Source organism: Lampetra planeri, chromosome 12, assembly GCF_965212315.1.
Source record: "Lampetra planeri chromosome 12, kcLamPlan1.2.h2, whole genome shotgun sequence".
NCBI lineage: Eukaryota > Metazoa > Chordata > Hyperoartia > Petromyzontiformes > Petromyzontidae > Lampetra > Lampetra planeri.
The window spans coordinates 10,739,941-10,763,560 of record NC_136118.1 but is presented as its reverse complement, the minus strand read 5'-3'; positions in this window follow the sequence as shown (position 1 = coordinate 10,763,560).

Here is a 23,620-nt window from a genome sequence, read left to right as displayed (position 1 = left end):
ACTTGCTCATTCTTTAAACTGCCGCGCCCGGAGTAGGAATCGATATTCAGCAACCTCTGGTCGCCACTATACGTTTGGCATTCATAATGTGTAACGGTAACCGGTTTTTACACACGGTTACCGGTAATGCAAAAAACATCTTTACACACCAAGCGTATCGATTTACCCCATGGCATTTAATCTTCTTTATATTTACAGAGCTCCTTCACACAAGCTGCTTGGCATAGCTTACAAAACGATGACAGAATGGAATGATGTAGTTGGTAATGCACAGCGATTGTGGAAAATAATGATATTAACGATGCAGTGAGATGTAATGTTAGTCATTCAGACCATGATAATTTCGTATGGTCAAATGAAGACGAACTATGAGTGAGTGGAAAAGAGATGTCGCAATTCAGACATTTATTTCCCGAGAAAGCCCAATTCTATAGCATGATATTTGTAGCTAATTTTTATTATTGAAAAACGTTTGATTTCCGACTATTTAATGAATGTATTGAATATTCCCTCAATTATATTATCGACATTTAAAAAAACGTACTTAATGCATCAATTATCCAAATTAAACCATCAAATCAAGTATTAAACCTCGCATAAATATGCTGCGTTTAAATATTTTTGTGGATTTTCAACTGATTGTGACTTGTCAATCGACAGTATATAAAACACGCAGTTATGTATTTTCTGGTTGCATAGCAGTCTGGCGGGCACAGACCACAGACAGCAAGCACATGCTAATGGTTGCTGTGTTTCATTACTGTATTTTTGATAACATATTTAAAAGTATTCAATATATTGTCAATTATCGACATTTTGAATGAGCTATTAACTTGTCGGCAATTGAGGATATATTTAAGTGTATTAAATATAGTGGCGTAAATCAAACATATGTCAAGAATCAAACATAGCGACATTAGACCACATTAAACATCACAAGTTACATATGTTTGAAAAAAAAACAACCTTAATCACAACAATATAATCTGAAACGTAAAAAAAAATCTACAACTATCTACCTGCACTACATTCATGCAGTACAAAAAATACTTCGTTAAATTCTAATTGAATAGTGGTTATTGATCTATACCATTGGAGCTGATTGGAAATCCCCTATTGGTAGAGGAAGGTGCAGGTGTTGGCGTCTCCATCATTCCCATACAGCAACCAAGTATGAGCAACCTCTGACAACACTTGCAATGAGTAAATGTACATTCGAACGAGCACACGTGCCAGGCAGGCATGCTGGCTCCTTCATGACAAACCTTGATACTCAAGCGGGACTGTTATTATTATTATTCTATAGGTGTTATGCTGAAAAGATCATTAAACTTACTATTCTCAATCCAATACCTGTTGCCAATACTGCAATTAACATCTACTGTATTCATAAAAAAAGATGTGATCGACTTTTAAAGGTATAAATGCATTGAAATACAGTAAATGAAATTGTATGTATGGAGCCGACCGTGATAATCGGAGGTGCAGGGGGGGAAGGCCAACTAACTAAACACAAAAAGTAGTTCTAAAGAAATGAGTTTTCAATTTAAAACTTGCGTATGCTGAGTTAAGAGCATCGTGCTCAGTGACGTGTGAGTGACGTCACACTGCTCCCCGCCCCGACGCGTCATTATGCAGCACAGCATCGCAAGCGCTTCAATTTCCAGAATCCGTCATTAGTGGTGTAAACTCTAATGATGTTCGAGAATAGCTGGTTCGCTGGCATTCAGCACAAATGACGTTCAGTCAATTCTAGATTTGAAGCTTTCGTGACTGCAAGGATTCATATTCTTAGGTTTTTTTCGGTAAAGTCACGTAGGTAAAACATCAAAATTAATAAAAAAATAAAAATCACGACGTTTCGGAGGCAACACAAGTCTCCGTCATCAGGTGGGACCGTCACAGCCAGATTACCTGCATCAAGTGAGGCAATGATTCAAGATGTAATCCCTTAAAAGCAGTGTGAAAGCGATGGGATTTTTTATTTATTTTTATTAATTTTGATGTTTTACCTACGTGACTTTACCGAAAAAACCTAAGAATACGTTCAGTCAAGGCTAGGCATCATCATCATCATCAGCCATGCTCTATCCTCCGCCGGTTGAAGACCTCCCCAAGCTAACGGTATTTCACAAGCAAATGTTTGATTTAGCTTCTGCATACCAGCTGATCTCATCGCTCTATCTCCTTGCTGGACGTCCTCTTTTTTTTACATTAATCTTTACCACTTGCCATCATCCCTGAGAACGGTGTTCTTCATTGCAAGGCCCGTGGGCCACTGGCGGCCCCTGGTGGCCTTTAGTGCGGCCCCTGGTGGCCTTTAGTGCGGCCCCTGATGTACGACCCCCACAATAGACAATTGAACACCCCCCCCCCCCCACATCATCATCATCGTGCTGCTGTCAAATCCCCCTAATGCTTTCAAACGTGTGGCGCCCCTCTCGTACTGAAGATTTCGTATTGGCGAAAGTGGCCGCCTTCTGAAAATGAGTGAATGCCTTCGAGTGAAGCATCCTGCCCGGGCCCAATTGCTTTTCGTAACAGTTAACATTATATTCTTGGTTCTTTCGGTAAAGTCACGTAGAAGGGATTTCACACCTGATGATGATTGCTTGTGTTGCAGTCGAAACGTCGTGAGAATGTTTTATTCTTCTTGGTTCTTTCGGTAAAGTCACGTAGAAGGGAAGTAATAAAATAATAAAAATAAAACATAATAAAGATAATTATTTTATTTTATTATGTTTAAAAGCACGAAGACGCCGCTCTCTGATTGGTCGCGGTCAAAAGGTGCAGGGGAGGGAAGGCCAAATAACTAAACACAAAAAGCAGTTCTAAAGAAATGAGTTTTCAATTTAAAACTTGCGTATGCTGAGTTAAGCGCATCGTGCTCAGTGACGTGTGAGTGACGTCACACTGCTCCCCGCCCCGACGCGTCATTATGCAGCACAGCATCGCAAGCACTTCAATTTCCAGAATCCGTCATTAGTGGTGCAAACTCTAACGATGTTCGAGAATAGCTGGTTCGCTGGCATTTAGCACAAATGACATTCAGTCAAGGCTATGCATCATCATCATCAGCCATGCTCTATCCACCGCCGGATGAAGACCTCCCCAAGTCAACGGCATTTCACAAGCAAATGTTTGATTTAGCTTCTGCATACCAGCTGATCTCATCGCTCTATCTCCTTGCTGGACGTCCTATTTTTTTTTACATTAATCTTTACCACTTGCCATCATCCCTGAGAACGGTGTTCTTCATTGCAAGGCAGAGGTCGCAAACGAGTTTTGATTCCTTACCCGTACCCGTACCCGGCCGCACCAGGGTCGCAAATGTACCCGGCCGGGTACGGGTACCCGTTCCCTACCCGTACCCTACCCGAAATGAGTGACAAACGGTTACTCACCAGTGACTCACGGCCTACCCGTACCTGTACCGGGCCGCACCAGGGTCGCAAACGGCTACCCGTACCCCTACCCGGCCGGGTACGGGTAGCCGGGTATCGGGTAGGGTACGGGTATCGGGTACCCGGTTGCGACCTCTGTCGCAAGGCCCGTGGGCCACTGGCGGCCCCCGGTGGCCTTTAGTGCGGCCCCTGATGTACGGCCCCCCACAATAGACAATTGAACAGCCCCCCCCCCCCCCACATCATCATCATCGTGCTGCTGTCAAATCCCCCCAATGCTTTCAAACATGTGGCGGCCCTCTCGTACTGAAGATTTCGTATTGGCGAAAGCGGCCACCTTCTGAAAATGAGTGAATGCCTTCGAGTGAAGCATCCTGCCCAGGCCCAATTGCTTTTCGTAACAGTTAACATTATATTTTTGGTTCTTTCGGTAAAGTCACGAAGAAGGGATTTCACACCTGATGATGATTGCTTGTGTTGCAGTCGAAACGTCGTGAGAATTTTTTTTATTGTTTTATGTTTGTATTATGTGACTTTACCGAAAGAACCAAGAATATGAATCCCTGCACTCACGAAAGCTTTAAATCAAAAGTTAACATTATGTCCCTGACCTGCATGAGCTCTTTCATCTATGCACTCTATTCCCTTTTCTCTCAGTGCGACTCCAAGCACGCGTCTCTCAATGCTTACGTCCTCTGTGACGAGTGTTCCCTTTAATTTGTGAGTGCCCATATCTCTGATCACAGCCGGTGATGTGCACGAAGACGGCATGTGCACATTGGGCGTTAACATACTGTTGACCTATGCAGAATGGGCGTGAAGACGCAGACGGTGGCATGCGTTTCCATCGTTTCTCACTTTCGGGTTTGTTGATGTTTTTTGGAGGGGCGTTCGCTGTAGGCGCTGAGTCACCGGCCGTCATGGGTGTGCTAATTGAGACCCGAGGGGGTACAAGGGTCGAAAGACACAAATGAGCGTGTTGGGTGGATTGCAACCCGGACAATCCGCCCTCGTGACAACGAGCAGGCCAGCACGTCCGCGGGAAGTGACCGTCCGTCTCTCCAAGCCACCCAGCCAGAACGTGTTTGTGTTTGTTAAAACGATGCCAAAGCGGTGCGGGGTCACGCTGAGGTTAGGTGGGGAGAACAGGGGCACCATAAATAAATGACGTCACGCACCTGGGGGGGGGGGGGGGGGTCAGACATTTGTGACGATGTGTGACGAGGGGGGAGGGTTGAGAAATGTGACGTCACATAAATATGCGCAACTTTAAATAAATATAGACAACGCGTTCTACTTAATTAAATATACTTTTTAATAAATGTTTTCTCCTACAACATCAGAGTGCAGCGACACATTAAATACGCACTACAATGACAATAGTTGAAAGCGATTTGAAGCATGTTTTTTTTTTTGGGGGGGGAGGGGGGGCAGAGCTTTGTGACGTCATATTTGAGGGGAGGTCTGACTTTTTGTGACGCCGTGTGACGAGGGGGGGGGGGGTCAAAAATCGTCCAAATTCGCGTGACGTCATTTATGGACGGCCCCTAGGGGAGTAGAGGAAAAATAAAAATAAATAATACAATAATAGAAATAATAATAGAAATAAAATAATAAATCACGACGTTTCGGAGGCAACACAAGTCTCCGTCATCAGGTGGGACCGTCACAGCCAAATTGACTGCATCAAGTGAGGCAAAATTCCAAGAGACAAGCTCTTAAATACCACCGCGCACTTTGCCCGTCCGCGCACCAGCCAACCAGCCAGCAAAACTTGTTTTCTCATATATTGTAATTTGTATTATAGTATTACTTTTCCACGGCACCGTATTGATTAAGTAGTTTAAGGCGATGACACGAGGGAGGCATAAAAAAACATACTTTTCTTTAACAAAGTAATTCACGGTAACATTTGTAACGGTACATTTCATTGATTTAGTTTGTCAAAATTATATTTTTAAACGCACAAACATCACAGACATGATTATGGATTCCTCATTAAAAATATTGATTCGGCAGCTGAGACGATTACAAAGGTGTTATTCTAAAACACCACTATACTGTAGTGTACAGTATTGTATTATTTTAGGGTGTTTTCTCTTACCGTCTATAACATGCAGAAACACATTAAAAATACTGTAAACATAACTGGTGTGAACAATTTAAATGTCACTTAGGTCTCAGCGACGTGTTGCGAATGACTCACAACTACGTGGAACCCCCAAATCGTCCAACGTGCGTCACTACTGCACCACGGTACATACAGAAGGTCAATATTAATAGCTGGCCATTCGTGAGTGCATTAAATGCTAGTGCTCCAGAAAAACTATAAAGCTGACAAGTGGCACAAATATTGACAAAGCTGTCCTCTGCTTGTATCATCATCACCAGGAGCAGCCATACACAGCCTTCATCAGCTGGATTAAGGTCTCCATAAAGCCTTCTCCATCTCTTATGGTCCTGTAATTCAACACACCATCCACAGCAGAATTTACAGCACACGAGGAGACCGCTTCGTGCCTTCCCTTGCCTGCTACTCACTCCATCACTCCACCTAATTAAGGGTGCTGCCAATGTCCACTTCGTTTTAGTGGAGCAGATAACGGAGTAAGTGTTCAGACGGCGAGACAATTACCAAATCGGCACGCAGTTTCGTAGTGGGTCTCTTAATAAGACAAACGCGCTCGTCGCCAAAAAAAAATCAAATACGTCCGTTCTTTTTCCAAGATGACCGTCGATTTCGATGCCTTTTTGAACAGAGATATTTATTCTAATTCATCTTAGCGTCTACATTTGTAGTATGACCTGCAATTTATGCCAACAATAATAAAGATAATTCAAACAATAGAGCCCTAGCATTTTTTTCACTTATGCTGCTACTCCCTTTTGAACAGACGTATTTATTATAATTCATCTTAGTGTCTATATTTGTAGCATGACCTGGATTTTATGCCGAACATCATAGATAATTCAAACATTCGAGATCTTACAGTTTTTTTTCACTTATGCTGCTACACCAGTTGGTGTTACAAATCAAATGAAATATATACCAGCTATGCCTGACATTGGCTCTATAGTGCTGTGCATCTGAAGCCCAAGTAATACCATGTTCATCTTCCATTACAGTCTTATAGCCACATTTGGTCTCTCCTGCAACTCCTAAATTGGATCAACTACTGTATTGACTCCATGTTTAGCATAATCACACCATCAAAATCACGTGACCTGCAGTACACAACACGATGTCTCGTCCGAAACAAGACACTTTCGGACATGTCTCACGTTACCCGGACGTCAATAAGAAACTATAAGAACCTACCCTGAAGCTAGGTCATAACTCATTCTCAATGTATTGTACTGAAGAGCAGAGGTCCTGAACATTTAGGTTTCGCAATTTACCACAATGAAGTTTTACATAGAATCCTCTTTTTACATGCCGATATAGAGTATTGTACTGCCTATGGCCAAATAACCTAATATTCTCCGATTTCATAAGCTCTTTGAAGGTAATTAAGCGCGCTTAAATCTTGATATTGCTTAGATGGGTGACCTTCATACACACATCAGATTGCCATAGGCTGTTAGGCTGCATGGTGGGCAGCAGAGAGAGCGGTGCAGCAACATTCATTGCTATACTCTGTCCCCATGACTACACTCCCCACCTTCATCAATTCACACGAACCAGAGTGGTGAAGTAAAATAACCCCCATGACCTGCATGGCTTGCGAAGGCCCTCTTCCAGCAGTGCATTTACATCCCTATTGAGATGTAAATGGAAAAAACTACCACAAGGTCTGCACTCAATGTTTATGGTCACTGTATTTTCCAATTGGCACTGACTACAAAGACAATTGTAAAATAATGTATCCTCAGCTACTCTGATCTAATAAAATCATACATACGTTGACAATCCCCCCATCCCATATTAATCTCTCCACGTAAAATATATAAAAGTAGGTTTTTTTTACGTTATTGACCACGTTGCCTTCTGGGAATGCTTATTTTCGGCCGCATTCCTTCAATGCTGTACGAGCAAATCGGCCAACTGTTGCTGTGAATAAGTCTTATTTTCTACCTATTTCATATCTTACTCAAATTCTCCACAAATATGCGAATTCTTACTTTGTGAAGCCATGGCCACTTTAACCAGAGCCTGCACTTCCTGTTGACGGGTTGGTCATATCACACTTAATATGATTTTTGTAACAAAAACATGTTTAAAAAAATGATACGTTCAACATTTCAGTATGGTGCACGTAGATTGAGCACTTCCAATGTTATACAACCTGAGTTTGATTCCTAGCCATGGCTTAATCAGTGCTGAGTGATATCGGAACTTGTGCTCCCCCCACTACCCGCCACCTTTTTAAACCCACACTGGTGTGGGGAGCCTTTCACCCAGCAGTGGATTGACAAGTTTCGTAGAAAAAGAAGTTGCATGCAATCATCTAACATAGTTTCAGCTTGCAAGATTGTATTCGTGTGTTTTAAGTCAAAGTTTAAAAAAACCGTTTCAACAGTTGAATGTTAGGAATGGAATCCTGTTCAGCTGAGACTTACATTTCAAGGCCATCTGATATGAATGGTACAATAACTGCATGCCAGCTCTCGAACACGTATTTTTTTAAACAACACTGCAGTTCTGTGAATTGTATTCGTACAAATGTATTTGTGATGTACTCGCAATTCCATTGAATGGAAAACAATGTTCTTGTTTAAACCTCTAGTATATGCAATTTAAAGTGCTTTCCTTTCTTTGATTTTGCCCAGTGCTGCCACTGTAAAGTAAGCAAGAGCGTTGGGCCCCAAATAGCTCAAGGGCCCCCAGATTCATTACAATAATAGGTATAACGAAAATCAAACTCAGACCATTAGAAACATGTAACAGATCATCATTCTAATAACACGATCAATGTTAAATGTGATCAACCTTAATTAATTCACACCACTGTGATACGCTTATGTAGCTTGTCCATCATATAATTGTCATAATTACGTGACACACCAAAACATATTTTCTCGTCAAGTGCTCAGTGGGCTGACCAACCGCTGCCTACGTCATTTTAGAGAATGCAGATACGGCCACACACACACATGGTGTAACAAAAGGTTACTGTGGATTGAGCAGCACGAAGTTCATGTGACCATCTGTTGCAGAGTCGACAGACCGTATAAATAGCACTACAACCACAGCACATTACAGTATTCTCAATAGCAGCAAACAGTGGAATTAATTTAACGTCACACCACAACTGGAATTACAGAACACAATACGTGTTGTATTCAATTAAATCAATTAAAAACATGTCCCATAAAAACCTTTATTTTCCATGCCATAAACTTACTGGGGTATTATCCTCTTAAGAACTGAAAACAAACAGAAATCATCATCTTCATTTATACCCATGGCTCTGGATATACGAGCTTTTTGCCCGTCCAAGGACGGGTGTATTTCAGTAAATCTGAAACTTGCAAGCGAAAAGCAGACCACGACGTGATATATTCATTGCATGAATGCGTGTGCAATTTGTAAGGGCGCGGTGACACAGACATATTTAATTTAAATGTTATAATCCCTTGTTCATCAAGACGTCTTTTTTTACTTCTATGTCTCAACAGCGTTACGGAGACCACGTGACGTGAGGGTTCTGCCTTTGTAGTGACGGTTGTGAGTTGACGCCGAGGAGGGGGGAGGAGGCGCCTCGGCCCCCCATGTGGAGTGACGTCAGCCGCTAATTATTATGAATGTGGGGGGGGGGGGGGTCCATTTGGAGGACGTGACCTGACAATGATTATTAATGAGGGGGGGCTGTTCGATGTGGAGTGATGTCACCTGCTCATGAATATTAATGAAGGGGGGCTGGTCGATGTGGAGTGACGTCACGAGCGTTAAGGACATACATTCCTGGGTGATTATTGTAGGTATTTGCATGGAGAGTGGAGCTCTTCTTCTTGGTTCTTTCGGTAAAGTCACGTAGAAGGGAAATTATGAAGTAATACAAATAAAACATAATAAAATAATTCTAACGACGTTTCGGCCACAACGCAAGCATCCGTCCTCAGGCGAAGAACAGGTCTGTCGGGAAGACAACGTCTGAATGAAACACCACCAGGCTCTCACGTCGTGAGAATTATTTTATTATGTAATTTTTTTATTATTTTTTTATTTCCCTTCTACGTGACTTTACCGAAAAAACCAAGAAGATGAATCCCTGCAGTCACGAAAGCTTTAAATCGAAAGTGGCGCTCTCGTCCATATTATCCGTAATTAATGGCAGAGATCACATCACGCGGATCAGCAATTTGAAAGCTACAATTACTTGGAGAGAAAGACAACTCCTTTCATCCACAACATCTGATTATTTGCAATATCAGAGATCATCGACAGCATTGCAGGTGGAGTAGAATGATAAATGACTGCAGCACTGCTTGTATGCCCAATGTATCTGTGGTGGGGTGCACCGCCTTGCGTTACAAAGCACAAGTGCAGTGCTTGACTAATTGCCGGGGCTTTTATCTTCATGGAATAATTTCCATGGACCCCCCCCCCAACTCCCCAAACCCTCAGAGCCTTCCACACTTCGACCTCGCTGACCTTCTTGACATTCACACACCTGGGGCAGTAATTTTTGTTACAGCCAGGATTCAAATCATGATTCTAAAAATAAAGTGTGTGTTACAACCAGGCGGGGGAGCTTGTTGTATAGAACGGATTCACGTATATTTCATCTTGTAGGATTAACACTTGAATAAAACAACAACAACAATGCCTATATCCTGTGTGTATGTGTGAGTGGGTGAGCGGTAGTACAGTTGTTAGCGCGCTGCGCTACTAACCCAGCGACCCGAGTTCGATTCCCGCTCACGGCCAATACTCAGTGACGATTATTTGAACCGGTCCTGGTCCTCCCCTAGATCGGCTCAGCCTCAAAATGAGCAACCTGGTGCGGTATGTAAACATCACCACCGGGGAGACAAAGGCGGCCGGGCGTGGTGGTGGCCACCCACCCCCTCGCTAACAGCACTTGCCCCAACAGTCTGTGAAGGCTATATGGGGGACCTTAGTCTTTGTCGTTGAGGGTGACCAAATAATCCCTCTATTCTATTCCCCACGTCTCGCTCTACATTTTCCATCTCTGCTGCATCCCCGATTCTCTTGTCCACTTTGTCCTTCCCCAACTCTCCTCCATACCTCTCTTACTTAACACGCTTTCCTTTTCCCCTCATGTTGTTGTTGCCAGGTTTCTCCTCCCTGTCATATACTTCTTGCAACATTTGTCCCCTTAGCCCTACCTTATCTCTCTACTCTGCACGCATTTTCTAGTGTAGTTGTTTTTTTTTATCCCCCTTATAATTGGTCGCTACACATGCATAATAATACGCATGCATAATTCTAACTTCTGAGCATGGTTGGTTGCGTACGGGGTGAAAGAAGTTCAATATAAATACAATACATACGATTCATTTACAGAATTTACTGCACAGTTCCTCTTTCCCATATAACAAAAACAATAACACTGAAGTATTTCGATGACCTGTTTTGTGACGTCAACTAGTTGTATATCACAGTAGTCTTTCACCCACGTAAAGTTACGTATGACACATCACATGACGAAAAGGCAATGTAAGGTAGAGATGTAGCCATCTAAAATTAGCATCATAGGTTCAGCATTTCAGAGAGTACGGTACACCGAAATATAAATGTAATGGATATTCCAATGGCTTTACATTTGGTAGTTGCTTATGCCTCCTTTTGTTATAATTCAAACTTTTTAAAGTATATATATACTTCGACCTTGGTATTTCCACCCTTAATTGCTTTCCGGATATCTTGTAACCGTGTTCATTCAATAGTGCTGCTTGTTGCTGGCCTCTTGGTATTTTGGATCTTTGGCCCTGCACTAACTGTAGCAACAGCGATCAATAAAAATACATCACAATTTTTCTGTTTTTCACCGCTGAATCTATAGCAAGCCAAAAATATCACCACAAGGCGGCGGCTTAAGCAGAAGATACATTTTATGAGGTGACCATTTGGCTGAAGCAGATAAAGATATATATTTTGAGATCCACATTCCAATGTGTGTGGCTGTCTAAGTGTGTAATGATGCTTCAGGCAGAACAAATCTCACATCAAAGGGTCTCTGCAGTACTCTCTTGATGTACTGCTTCAGATGTGATTAAGATACAGTAATACTATTCATGGAATACCATTGTTGTTGTGTTACACATTGATGTGTTGGACAAATGGCTGGATTTCTATATCTATTTAGCAAGTCAATTGTGTATTACAATTGTAAAAATTCATTGTCCATGGAGATAGGTCATACAAATCCAGAGATAGTGAAAGAAATGGTCAAATGTATAGATATCTACACACATTTAAAAGCTATTCATCGCAATGTTTTACATCATAATATATATTATCATGACCTAAAACATTGTAATAAATCTCTAAAATATACATTACAGTATTTTACATCATGCCAAATGTACAGTATGTAGCGCTATTTAAACGCACACTATTATATGTGCATTTTGGATTTGAATTCCATAAGGAAAAAGGTTCAAAGCACCTTTCCGCAGAAATTGATGTGGACGTGTATCTTTTTCATTACCCTAAAAACCCAATGTCATCTGCTTAGCATATTCCTTCTTGCCATATCGATTCCAACAGGTCACTTTTAGGGCTCAAAACTATTTTTTGGAGCAGCCAGAAAAAAAAAACATTGAGACATAACAGTATGTGTGCCATAACCTGCACTATAAGAAAATATACAATCTGTAATACATTTTATTTAGTTTTAAATCGAGAGGAATGTATTTGACATTTTTTGTACACATCTCTGCCCCCATTGGTGAATAGGCATTACCACATTTTTCCAATATTGGGCACAATGGCCCTGGTTTTGTAAAAAAAAAATGCGAGCAATTCTCAGAGACTGATCAACAGTCAATGTGTGGTTTTACATCATGCCCTGAGCAAGAGCCATCTATTTATTGTGTCGGGGGAATCATAATGCTTCAGGAGTATCTTCTACAGAAGGATGTACTGCCTGCAGAGCATTTCTAGCTTCCTTTATTGAACATTTCTACCGGTTTAGATTGCATGCCACAAATGAGAATGCATTTCAAATGAAGAGGACAGTATTTGCCAGTCATTAAGTGTGGCTTCACAATACTGAATTCAGTCTGCCTGCTAAAAACTCAAACTCAGATTTAAAACTGTCTAATATACAGTCTTGAATTAGTAAACACTTGAATAGCAAAACATCCTGCTGTAAATGCCACTAAAACATCCTCTTAAGCCAATGTTCTTACATATTTAGGCAATATTAATAAATATGCCAAAAGCCTTAAGAATGGTGTTCAGTGCAGTCTCCAAGCCTTATTTTGTCTATCTCTGGACGATCTATGTATGTGCTATGAAGGACCATTGGCTCAAATGTTACTGTTACATTTTCTTCTTTTAATGCATTGTTGGAAGTAAAAAGTAGTACTGGGTGACATAATCAACCATGCGACATCGATACTTGAGCCAATATCGTACATTCATTAAAATAACCATGAAAGATAATCGGTGTCACATAGTATGGTGTGTTAAAAAATACAAACCAATGTACATTTGAAAAGAAAAGCACAATCGACGGCCTACATATCTTAAGCTGGGCTGACAACAGATTAACCGGTAGGAAAACTAGGCGAGTTTCAGGGTCCACCTTGATGGTAGGCCTCAATCTGCATTCCCTTCCATACTCCATTCTTCTCAGCTTTCTAAATGCTGTAAAATGTCTCATGAAAGTGCTATGACATTAGACAAGAAAGTACATGGACTCCTCTACAAAACGAATATTCGACTTACGAACTTTCAGAGATACGAACAAACCTGTCCATATGTCCAGTTGCATGTTCAGACCGAGAGTCGTAAGTTCAACCACCGCGCAATTTATGGGGGTGGTGGCATATACACCTGCAGAACATGAAGAACCAGTGGCATCTACATCTACAGGAGATTATACAACTTTAAAAGACATTCCCCGTGTTGAGTGTACATGCCGTGCATCATGTTTGGAATCGACAGAAGTAAAGTTTTATTTACGAGCAAATCGACTTACGAACAGACCTCTGGAACCCTAACTCGTTCTTAAGTAGAGGAGTGCCTGTAACTCTAACTAACAAAAAACCCGTGCTGAGGGTGACCACCGCTCTGTTATGAAAAGCGGTCGGCTGAGTGGACGGTTGAGGTTGGGGTCATTTGAACATCGATGGAGGTCTTCACGACTTCATGGCAGCGTCCATAAAGTGACCTCGGCTAATGTCGCCAAGCATCACTAATTGGGAGTCAAGGACCCATACCTTCCTCCTTATGCACTGGCTATCACTCAAATCGGATGTTCCTGCATTGAGCCCATCTGAAGCCTTGAGAGTAGTACATGAGGTTAATAATCTTAGTCTTGATTCTTACCCCCCATCGGGATCTATAAATTCACTTAAAAAACGTAAATATTGCACTTACAAAAATTGGGGACCCTTTATTATATTATCAATCATTCCTAGTCAGCTGCAGAATGTGTTTTAAATCGTTGCATAATGTTGATACCATCTGAAAATGCTAAATGTAATGAAAGGTTTTTATATATATATAACTAGAAGACTTTTTAAAATGTATTTATTCCCACACGGGAGGGATGGCTAAATGGACTGTCTTGCACAGCTTGAATTCTAAATTGAACCCATTATGGTGGGAGCATTACAGTTGGCACTTGAATTGTGCATGGTGTATTTTCGTAGTGTGAAAAAGACAGCGCTCTATAATATGCTGTGGATTTGGTATAAAAATTAGTGGGGATATTCGCACGTATTTATTTCGTTGTTGTATACATTTTAACAGTGCCCCAGAAATCTCGATGTAAGTTACAGTTATTTAAAAGAAGGGAGTCTCCTTAGGATGGATGTCATCTATGAACAGTAGTGTACAATATATTCTTGTGCACATTATATCACACCATATTTCGTCCGAAATGCACCCGACCATGTCAACGTTCAGCACCTAAGTGGGTTTGGGCCCAGATAAGTGCTTGGATGGATCATACTATGAATAACAGATGTCATAGGCTGCGGGGTATACGTTGTAGACAGCATACGGCAATGCATCAAAATCTACTGAACTGTACTTCTATTTCTAGTTTTGAAGTTTTCGTGACTGCAAGGATTCATACCTATGTACTTCTATACCCCCCACATCAATGTTTGCCACTTTCACCAACTCGCACTGACCAGCATGGTGAAGTATGGTCAAACAAAACCCATGACCCTCATCCTGCATTGGATTGACAATACACTGCAACATGCGCATCACAGTACAGTGTGCGTGTTTCGTAATATTCCATCTTCTGCGATATTGCATTGAGGAAACGTGGCTTGAAATAGATTATTTATGTAATTAAATGTAATTTTACGTGTGCCAATTTACCAGCATGACGTGCATTCGTTTTAAATGAGTTCACCGAAATCTGACGGTGAAAAATGACACGTAGAGCATTCATGTGCAAATCAAATCTCGCACGCAATAAGCAAACTGGTAATGGAAAGGGTGCACCTTAAAATGATTATATTTAAGGGAAGTGTAATATTTAATATGATCACTTGATTTTTTTTATACCAATACAGTGTTTGATGAATTGAATGTAATAAAGGTCCACATGACCTTATAGTTGAAATGTGTAGAATCAATACAATCTGTGTAAAAAAAAAAAGTTAAAATGGGATAGTGAAAAACACGTGAGCACACCACGACACTGTGACCGTTTGGTTTTAGTAATAAGGGCACTTTATTTTGTGAGACTACCACTGTGATTGTATTGGCAAGTGAATGTTGAACCCTTTCAACCCCAAGGTCAAACCTAAAGACTTGGGACCACTCCACATGTACCTCGTAAATGTATCATATACTCTGCACATGCACAAACACACATATATATTGTAGTGTATATGCACATGCCACACATATGCCGTGCTTGTTGCTTCCTCCTAAACTAAACAACTTAAAAACTGTTATACTAAAAAAACTGTTTATTCATCATACACCAAGCTTCTCTTGTGATTTTCCCCACATCCATAAGGACCTCCTATGACAACAGGCTTTGTCTGAAATGCATCAATGCCCCTGGGAAAATTGGTTTCGCACCCGCTACCTTTCCTCTTCCTTCAATTACACTCTCCAAACCCAATTCCTTGATCCTTCACGTAGATTGCTTCAGCACCAACATTCATATGTTCCCTATCTTCCTTCCACCAATGTATGCTTTCAGCGTGTAATCATTTTACATTGTGTGTAATCATATTACATTTTGTATAATCATATTCAATGCTGTGCAATCATATTACATTGTGTATAATCATATTAAATTGTGTATAATCATATTACATTGTGTATAATCATATGATTTTGTGTAGAATCATATTACATTTTGTGTAATCATATTAAATTGTGTATAATCATATTACATTGTGTGTAATCATATTACATCGTGTATAATCATATTACATCGTGTAATCATGATAAATTGTGTATAATCATATTATATTGTGTGTAATAATATTACATCGTGTATAATCATATTACATTGTGTGTAATCATATTACATCGTGTATAATCATATTACATCGTGTAATCATATTAGATTGTGTATAATCATATTATATTGTGTGTAATCATATTACATTGTGTGTAATCATATTACATTGTGTATAATCAGATTATATTGTGTGTAATCATATTACATCGTGTGTAATCATATTACATCGTGTGTAATCATATTACATTGTGTATCATCATATTACATTGTGTATCATCATATTACATCGTGTGTAATCATATTACATCGTGTGTAATCATATTACATTGTGTATAATCATATTACAATGAATGCAAACTTCACAGTTAACTCTCAATTATCCGTGCCTGCGAAAACATTAATAAAACATCTTCATGGATGCTGATTGAACACATGAACGTCTCCTTGTCAGGGGTTAGTGATAGTAAACGTGTCGGCATGTAAACAAATCACTTTAAGAAGCAATTAAAACAAACACATTGTGCTCTCTTCACCCCCATTCCACTTAAATAAATGTTTGTACAGCCAAAATGAGATATTTATATTGAATCATGCCTGTGTTGGTTTTATCCGGGCCACCCCGCTAATCCACATCACCCCACGATGCGTGTGTGTTGAAACTCTGTCGCACCGTATGTAGCCAACCATTCTAGATTTGAAGCTTTCGTGACTGCAATGATTCATATTCTTAGGTTTTTTCGGTAAAGTCAGTTCTCAAGAAATGAGTTTTCAATCGAGATGATTTTAAAGTGCATAGCTCCCAGTAGCTCTCCAACATCGGTAGGAAGAGCGTTCCAGACGGCCGCAGAAGCGCGCATCTGAAAGAGCGCGCGATGCGGTCACCGCCTTTGTTCGATGGCTCGCCGAAAGCCACTGCCGCGAGGATTTTGTGTGATGATGATTTACGCTCTTTGGGGACGTCCATAAATGACGTCACGCACCTAGGGGGCGGGGGGGGGGGAGTCAGACATTTGTGACGATGGGGGGGGGGGTGTTGAGAAATGTGACGTCACATCAAAATGCGCAACTTTAAATAAATATAGACATCACGTTCTACTTAATTATACTTTGTTATAAATATTTCCTCCTACAACATCAGAGTGCAGCGCCACATTAAATAAGCGATTTGAAGCATGTTTTATTTGGGGGGGGGGGGGAGCTTTGTGACGTCATATTTGAGGGGGGGTCTGACTTTTTGTAACGCCGTGTGACGAAGGGGGGGGGTAAAAAATCGTCCGTTCATAAAATCATTTATGGACGGCCCCTTTGTCGACCCACACCCGCCACCCACAACCCTCCGTGCACCCACCCAAACCATTCGCTTATCCAACGCAGCACAGCAGGACTAATAAAACAAACTGCGGGCCGTCGTGCAAGCGGGGCTTGCCGCTACAGGCAGTGGAGAATTCCTATGTTCAAGACATATTCCCCATCCAGCATTTGCAAATCTGCGTGGGGACAACCAGCATTTAATTGAAGGCTGGTTAGACCTCCCCCCGCCCTCAATCAGAGCCTTCCAGTATACTTTTGATGTCATGCTGTTGGGCTCTGGTGGGCCTGGAGGACGGCACCCTGCACGCGTATTTAAATTGAACAATGCCCCCCCCCCCCCCATTGATTAAGAGGCCAATCTGTACGCGTGTTAATTAAGACTGGCTCCAGCCAGTTCTAGCTAGCGGGAGACGCTATGCGGCAAATCAAAGAGCCCAACGAGAATAGTATTGGGGCCGTGGGCATAACGTTCAGGAGGACACAAGCTGAGAAGAACCCTTGAAGAGTAGAGCCGCGTGACTGGGCGCTAAGCGATCTGTATTGCTGGGTGCGAGTGAGAACGACGTTGCTGTGTGTAATCTGACTTACACGATAAGAGTTTAAAGCCACGTGATTAGTAGTGTCAAGTGAAAGGACTGTGTCCGCTTGAGATGGTGCTTGCACGAGACGTGCCTGAGCCAGTCCAGTGTGTGTTTCAATTCTAAATACATCTCTACAAACCTGGGTTATGTTATAGTTTTGTTGAACTAAAATTGCAAGAGCAACTCTGGGTGTGTGTGTGTGAGAGAGAGAGAGAGCTGTGGGCTCGTCAAAATAGTTGAATCATCACTATCTGGATGACAAATACACGGTGATACACTGCGCTACTCCTGAAGCAATTATCTGGCTCAACCACCTTAATGTAAAATTATAGTTGCCCTGAATCGTATAACGGCCGCACGACAAAGAAGATTGGTGGCACTATCACAAGTTTCTGAATATAAAGTGACATTTTAAAATGATGAAAGATCAATACGTTAGATGGATTCAATAAACACATGCATACGGCGCAATATACACAACAAATTGACTCGTCATACATCAAATATGAATTACTCATGAGCAAATGCATGTTAATGTGTGATTTAAATACATTGTTTGCAAATTATGATTTGTAGATGCTCGTGAAAGTGATGCAGATTTCATTAACTTGTCTTATTATACCAAGAAATGATTTTACATTTTTTTTAAGGCATGTAAGCTCATTCAATTTTACAGCGGATGACAATCAATGATTAGGTGGATAACCACCTCGAGTTTGGTCTTTAAGGTAATTTTCAAGCCAAAAGGTCAGCCAAGGAGAAAATGTAGGAATTGACTTTTCAAGAACTTTCATATACTAGGCTCTACCTATCAGCAACAATAATAACAACACCAATATTTGTTGATGTCAGCTTTCATGCAAATCACAATGAATTGACATCAGGCTGACACTGCATGCATGTCGGACTGTCAAGATGTGCTGTGGGAGGATACCGATTGCTTGCAAGGGACACTGATGTTTTCCTGCTTCCTTGCCGACCAAAGGAATATAATTCTGGATAGCGGCTGAGACAGCCAAAGCAGTGCAAGTGCTATCCTGTGCACCAGATAGCCACGGATTTGTCACAGCCCATCAAAGCCAGCCTCGTGCAATTCCATGCCCTGACAGGCTTCGCAATAGTCGTGCAGTAAGTTATTTCTGGGAGACATTCCGCAATATATCCAGAACTTCCACATGCCATTGGCCCAGGGGAGAACCTTGCCAAGGTGGGAATTAAAATTTACTTGCGATGCTACCGCTTTTTCCAAGGTCAAGAGGTGCACAGATGTGCTCCCACTACCAAATGATGCCTTGAAGCTTCAATTGGCATTGGCTGACCATCAGGGGTCTGTCTTCTAACTGAATATATACACAGAATCGCTATCCCTCATGTGGATACTCAAAGCTGAAACAAGCTGTTCTGATCAAGTCGACTTCCTCTATACTGTAGCTCTCTGATGTGTTTTCGGTTCCTGAAAACTCTCCCTGCCCGTGGAGTGAAAGGTTGGATGCCATGCTGAAAAACATGTGGTGACAACGCAAAAAAACACATCAGAGGGCTATGCAGCAGAAAAGCAAAAGGCTACTCTGTTATATCACCCTACCTGTTGTTCCTTTAAAAAAACCAACCTGTAGGTAAAAGACAATATGCACCAGTGCACCCCGGTAGGTGGTTGCAATCCACACGGCTGCTGTGTACGAAGCAGGGCAGTAAACAGTGATATGACTGATCATTTTATGGATTGTTTTGCACACAAATAATGGACAATATTATTCTCAGAAGGTAGAATCACATTTTATATCGAGCGATAGTTTACTAGGCTCCAAAAAATTCATATTTATGTTCAAGTTTCATAAATATGTATGTACAGTATGTGTAAAATGGAATGTTTATCCTTTCACAATATAAATATATATCGTTTTTTATTTATTTTCAGGTCAAATTTGTACAAAAAAATATTCATGACTTTTTTTTTATAACAAAACTCTAAGGTATCGTATCACAAATTATGTTTATCGACATTTTAAACATGAGTGCCTGAATAAGATATGCTTCGTTTGATGAAACCTATTCATGCAGAGTCCATGGTACAGCTGCCCCAAGACTCTGTTCCATCACGAGTGGTGGTTGCACTTCAGTGACAGAATAGAAAACCCTGGAATACTTTTATTTCGATTTAAAGCTTTTGTGACTGCAGGGATTCATCTTACTGGCTCTTTCGGTAAAGTCACGTAGAAGGGAAATAATAAAATAATAAAAATAAAACATAATAAAATACAATTCTCACGACGTTTCGGCCACAACGCAAGCAGCCGTCCTCAGGTGAAGAACAGGTCTGTCGGAAAGACAGCGTCTGAATGACTTTACCGAAAGAACCTTGAATACTTATTCTGGAGGTAATTTGGTGAAGTCTGCTCGCGATGAAGCTCCCAATGTTTGGCACAAAAACTGGCCAGGATTTAAATCTCTTTCCACATGCAACATTTGTGGCATGCACTCTACGTCTTCCAGACTGCTCGTGACACGTGGCCCAAGCGGGAGCGAGTTTGTTGTCTGTTGCAGGGGTTCAAGGTTTGATGCCAGTGGGGCCACCCTAGTTTACTACAACTACGAGCGTATTGACCATCGAAATACGTCGCGTCTGCTTTCACGGTGGATGTTAAATATGTCACGCGGTGTCATTCTCAAGGCCATTGGGGTACCGGCGTCACGGTTCAAATTTGTTTAAAAAAATTGTTACATTTGTTTAATTACCACCCTCGCCGCCTGCCGTGAAAGCCTCGTAGGACTCTCCAGAAAAATAGTCATGAGACTCAGTGAGTCTTTCTTGCGTAAACAAGAATCATATCTCCAAAATATTTTTCATTCTCCCCCTGAAAGGTACAGCCAGTAGATGGCAACACTTGAAAGGATAATTTAATCAATTTGAGATTGATTGACCTGACAAAATACTATGAATGTCAAAATAAATAAATGCACAAATCTACCCATATTTTGATTTCCGTTAGATGTACAGTTTATTAAACTCTAGGTGCCCTTTTCGGCTATGGTTGGTCTATTTTTTGTGAAAGGGAGACCACACGAGTCGTCCTGGTAAGGGAACTTTATTATTCCGTTCCACACCAACACGAACACTTGTAGGGCAGGCGATAAACCAGGCACACACACAGTCCTGTCGTCGATTTCAATCGCTTCATATCCCATTCCTGTATGTATCCCTCCCGCCAAAATGCATCTTTTGGGGTTTTCCTCCCCATGCCCCTTTTCACACCTTTCTTACCAGCGCCCTTCTTTAATTACTCTTCTGGGCGTGGTGCATTGCCCTTCGCGTGACCCCTACATTCAATCCTGGCCTTGTCCCCGAACAACCTCTGCATACGTATCATGACCAATTGTGCTTTTCAGTACAGCAGTTTGACACAGAGCTTGGCGTTGTAAATGAAATATCTCTATGTATTTGGTCTTCAATTGATATCAATCAATACGTTACATGGTGAGCAGTGAAGCTGTGAGCATTCGCCACAAATGACCCTGACAGTTGATGGATATACAGCATGCAGACTCAGGCGTGAAATGAATGATTGTAGGTGTTCGTGCTATCCAACACCTGACTGAATGCAATTGTTAGCCATCAGAGTGCCCATAATCCCATCAGTAATAGTCCTGGAAATGAACGATTACCAATACCGATGCAGTGCAACACACTCCAGCATGAGGATAAATAATGGTAGCATATTAACTTTGTATTTAAGGATCATTATCACTGAAGCAAACATCGGTGAATTCTCAGTTTTTCCGAGAAAGCAATTTGTAAACCAATTAAACATGCTGATGAAGAAAATTACATAATACAATTGTTGCATTATCGGGTTTTCCATTCTATCATTTGTGTTGTTGATTTTCTATTGTATAATTTGTGTGATCGGTTTTCATTATGGATGGGGTTAAATAGAGAAAATCCGAGGTAGAATCACGCATGCCAATCACTTTGTAGTCATCACACACAGATTCACAGTTTACATTTCATTACGTATCGACTGTCCCGTTTTAATTACCTCTCATTTGTACACAGTAATGCTCTATATGTCGAAGACGTACAATATGCGTTGTGTGCATGAAACTAGATTCCGAAATGTAATATGCTTTTTTTTTTATTCAGCCTCAGGTTAGAAGAGTTGCAATCATTGTCGCGAGATATGTGTTTAACCTAAGAGTCAAACACATTTTGAGTCAAATAACATTTTTATTGTAAAGTTGGCTTAAAAATTGGGATTTTTATCGGAGATTGAGTGGGAAAAAACATCAGTCACAATTCTCAACTCTCACAAGTATTGTTATATATATTGTTGGATCGCTGTTAAAGCGTCGTGCAGAATGTTATTCAGAGATACGTGTTGATATTTTGACATTATCACAAAAAATATATGAGTAGTGTCTTTGGTGTTATGTGCTTTTTTTAGTTCATGTATTGTTACTCAGCTCTCAAAGTTCAAAGTTCATTTATTAGGTATAGCCCTGTGAGCCATTCGGCTCTTGAATCGGGTGCAACCGCAACAAACAAAAAACAAAAACATGAACAAGAAAACATCTTAAAGTGACTATGTGCAAACAGAAAATCCAAGAAAAAACAGCAAAATATTGCAGAAAAATCACCGTACACCAACCTTGTGCAAATATCCCAGTGGGATGCAAGTCAAACAACAACAACCACAAGACAATTTAGATTAAGGCCATCAGTCGAACTCTGTGCTACAACAAACAAACATGGCCAAACCAAAAAACTTTTCGAAATCACCAAAATAAAGCCATAAAAGCAATGAAACAGTGCAGGTCATAGGAACTGTGACCGAATTTTCACAATAAACGACGTAAACAACATGTACTACCAAACCCTGCAGCCATAGCTCTCTCTATCCTGATGGTGAGATTTATAACTTAGGAACGTGTATAGGCATTATAATGTATACGCCGTACATATATAAACATTACAATGAGAATGATTAAGTTTATACTTAATTCCTAAGATCCACCCAAAAAAAACAGTACCTACACTTCACCTCACCACACAAAATCTGCCGATCGACTGTGTTGAACCAATCAATACTGCTGGGTGGACAGAAGTGAGGGGGGAGTCAAGACACTTACCCATTGTTTCAACTGTCCCGCAGATAAAACGTCCTTCCCATTGATAGGATCTCAGTAATGTCCCTCATCATCGCTCGAAGCCACTCAAGGTCCTTTTGGACCCGTGCTCATAACCTTCAACAATGCCAGTTCGACCCACAAACATAGTGATAGGTTTTTACCCTTTCAACTGGTACAAAAACTGACACCTTTATACAAGGCATCATGTTTGCAATAACCACAGCACAAGCAGTCAAAATGCAAACAAAAAAGAAACAACTCTGATAATGATATGCACTGTCCTTGAAGTTGATTGGTCCACACCCGAGACAGCTTTTCTTAGAGCCTAGTCTCCATTGGTGTTGGACCAGATGACGCCAAACGGCGTACAACTCAAAAACAGCGCACTATCAGAGTATTGAGAGCTCAGGGTGAGCATTTACACTATGAGACCTCCTTTACCAGTGGCAAAACATAGTGATAGGTACCAGTTGAAAGGGTAAAAACCTATCACTATATTTTGCCACTGGTAAAGAAGGTCTCATAGTCACAAACACCTTGTTGTGAAATACCCAATGCATAAGATCCATGGGTTTGATCTTCCACGACACTCACGGTGCACCCTAAACCGCATCCGCAA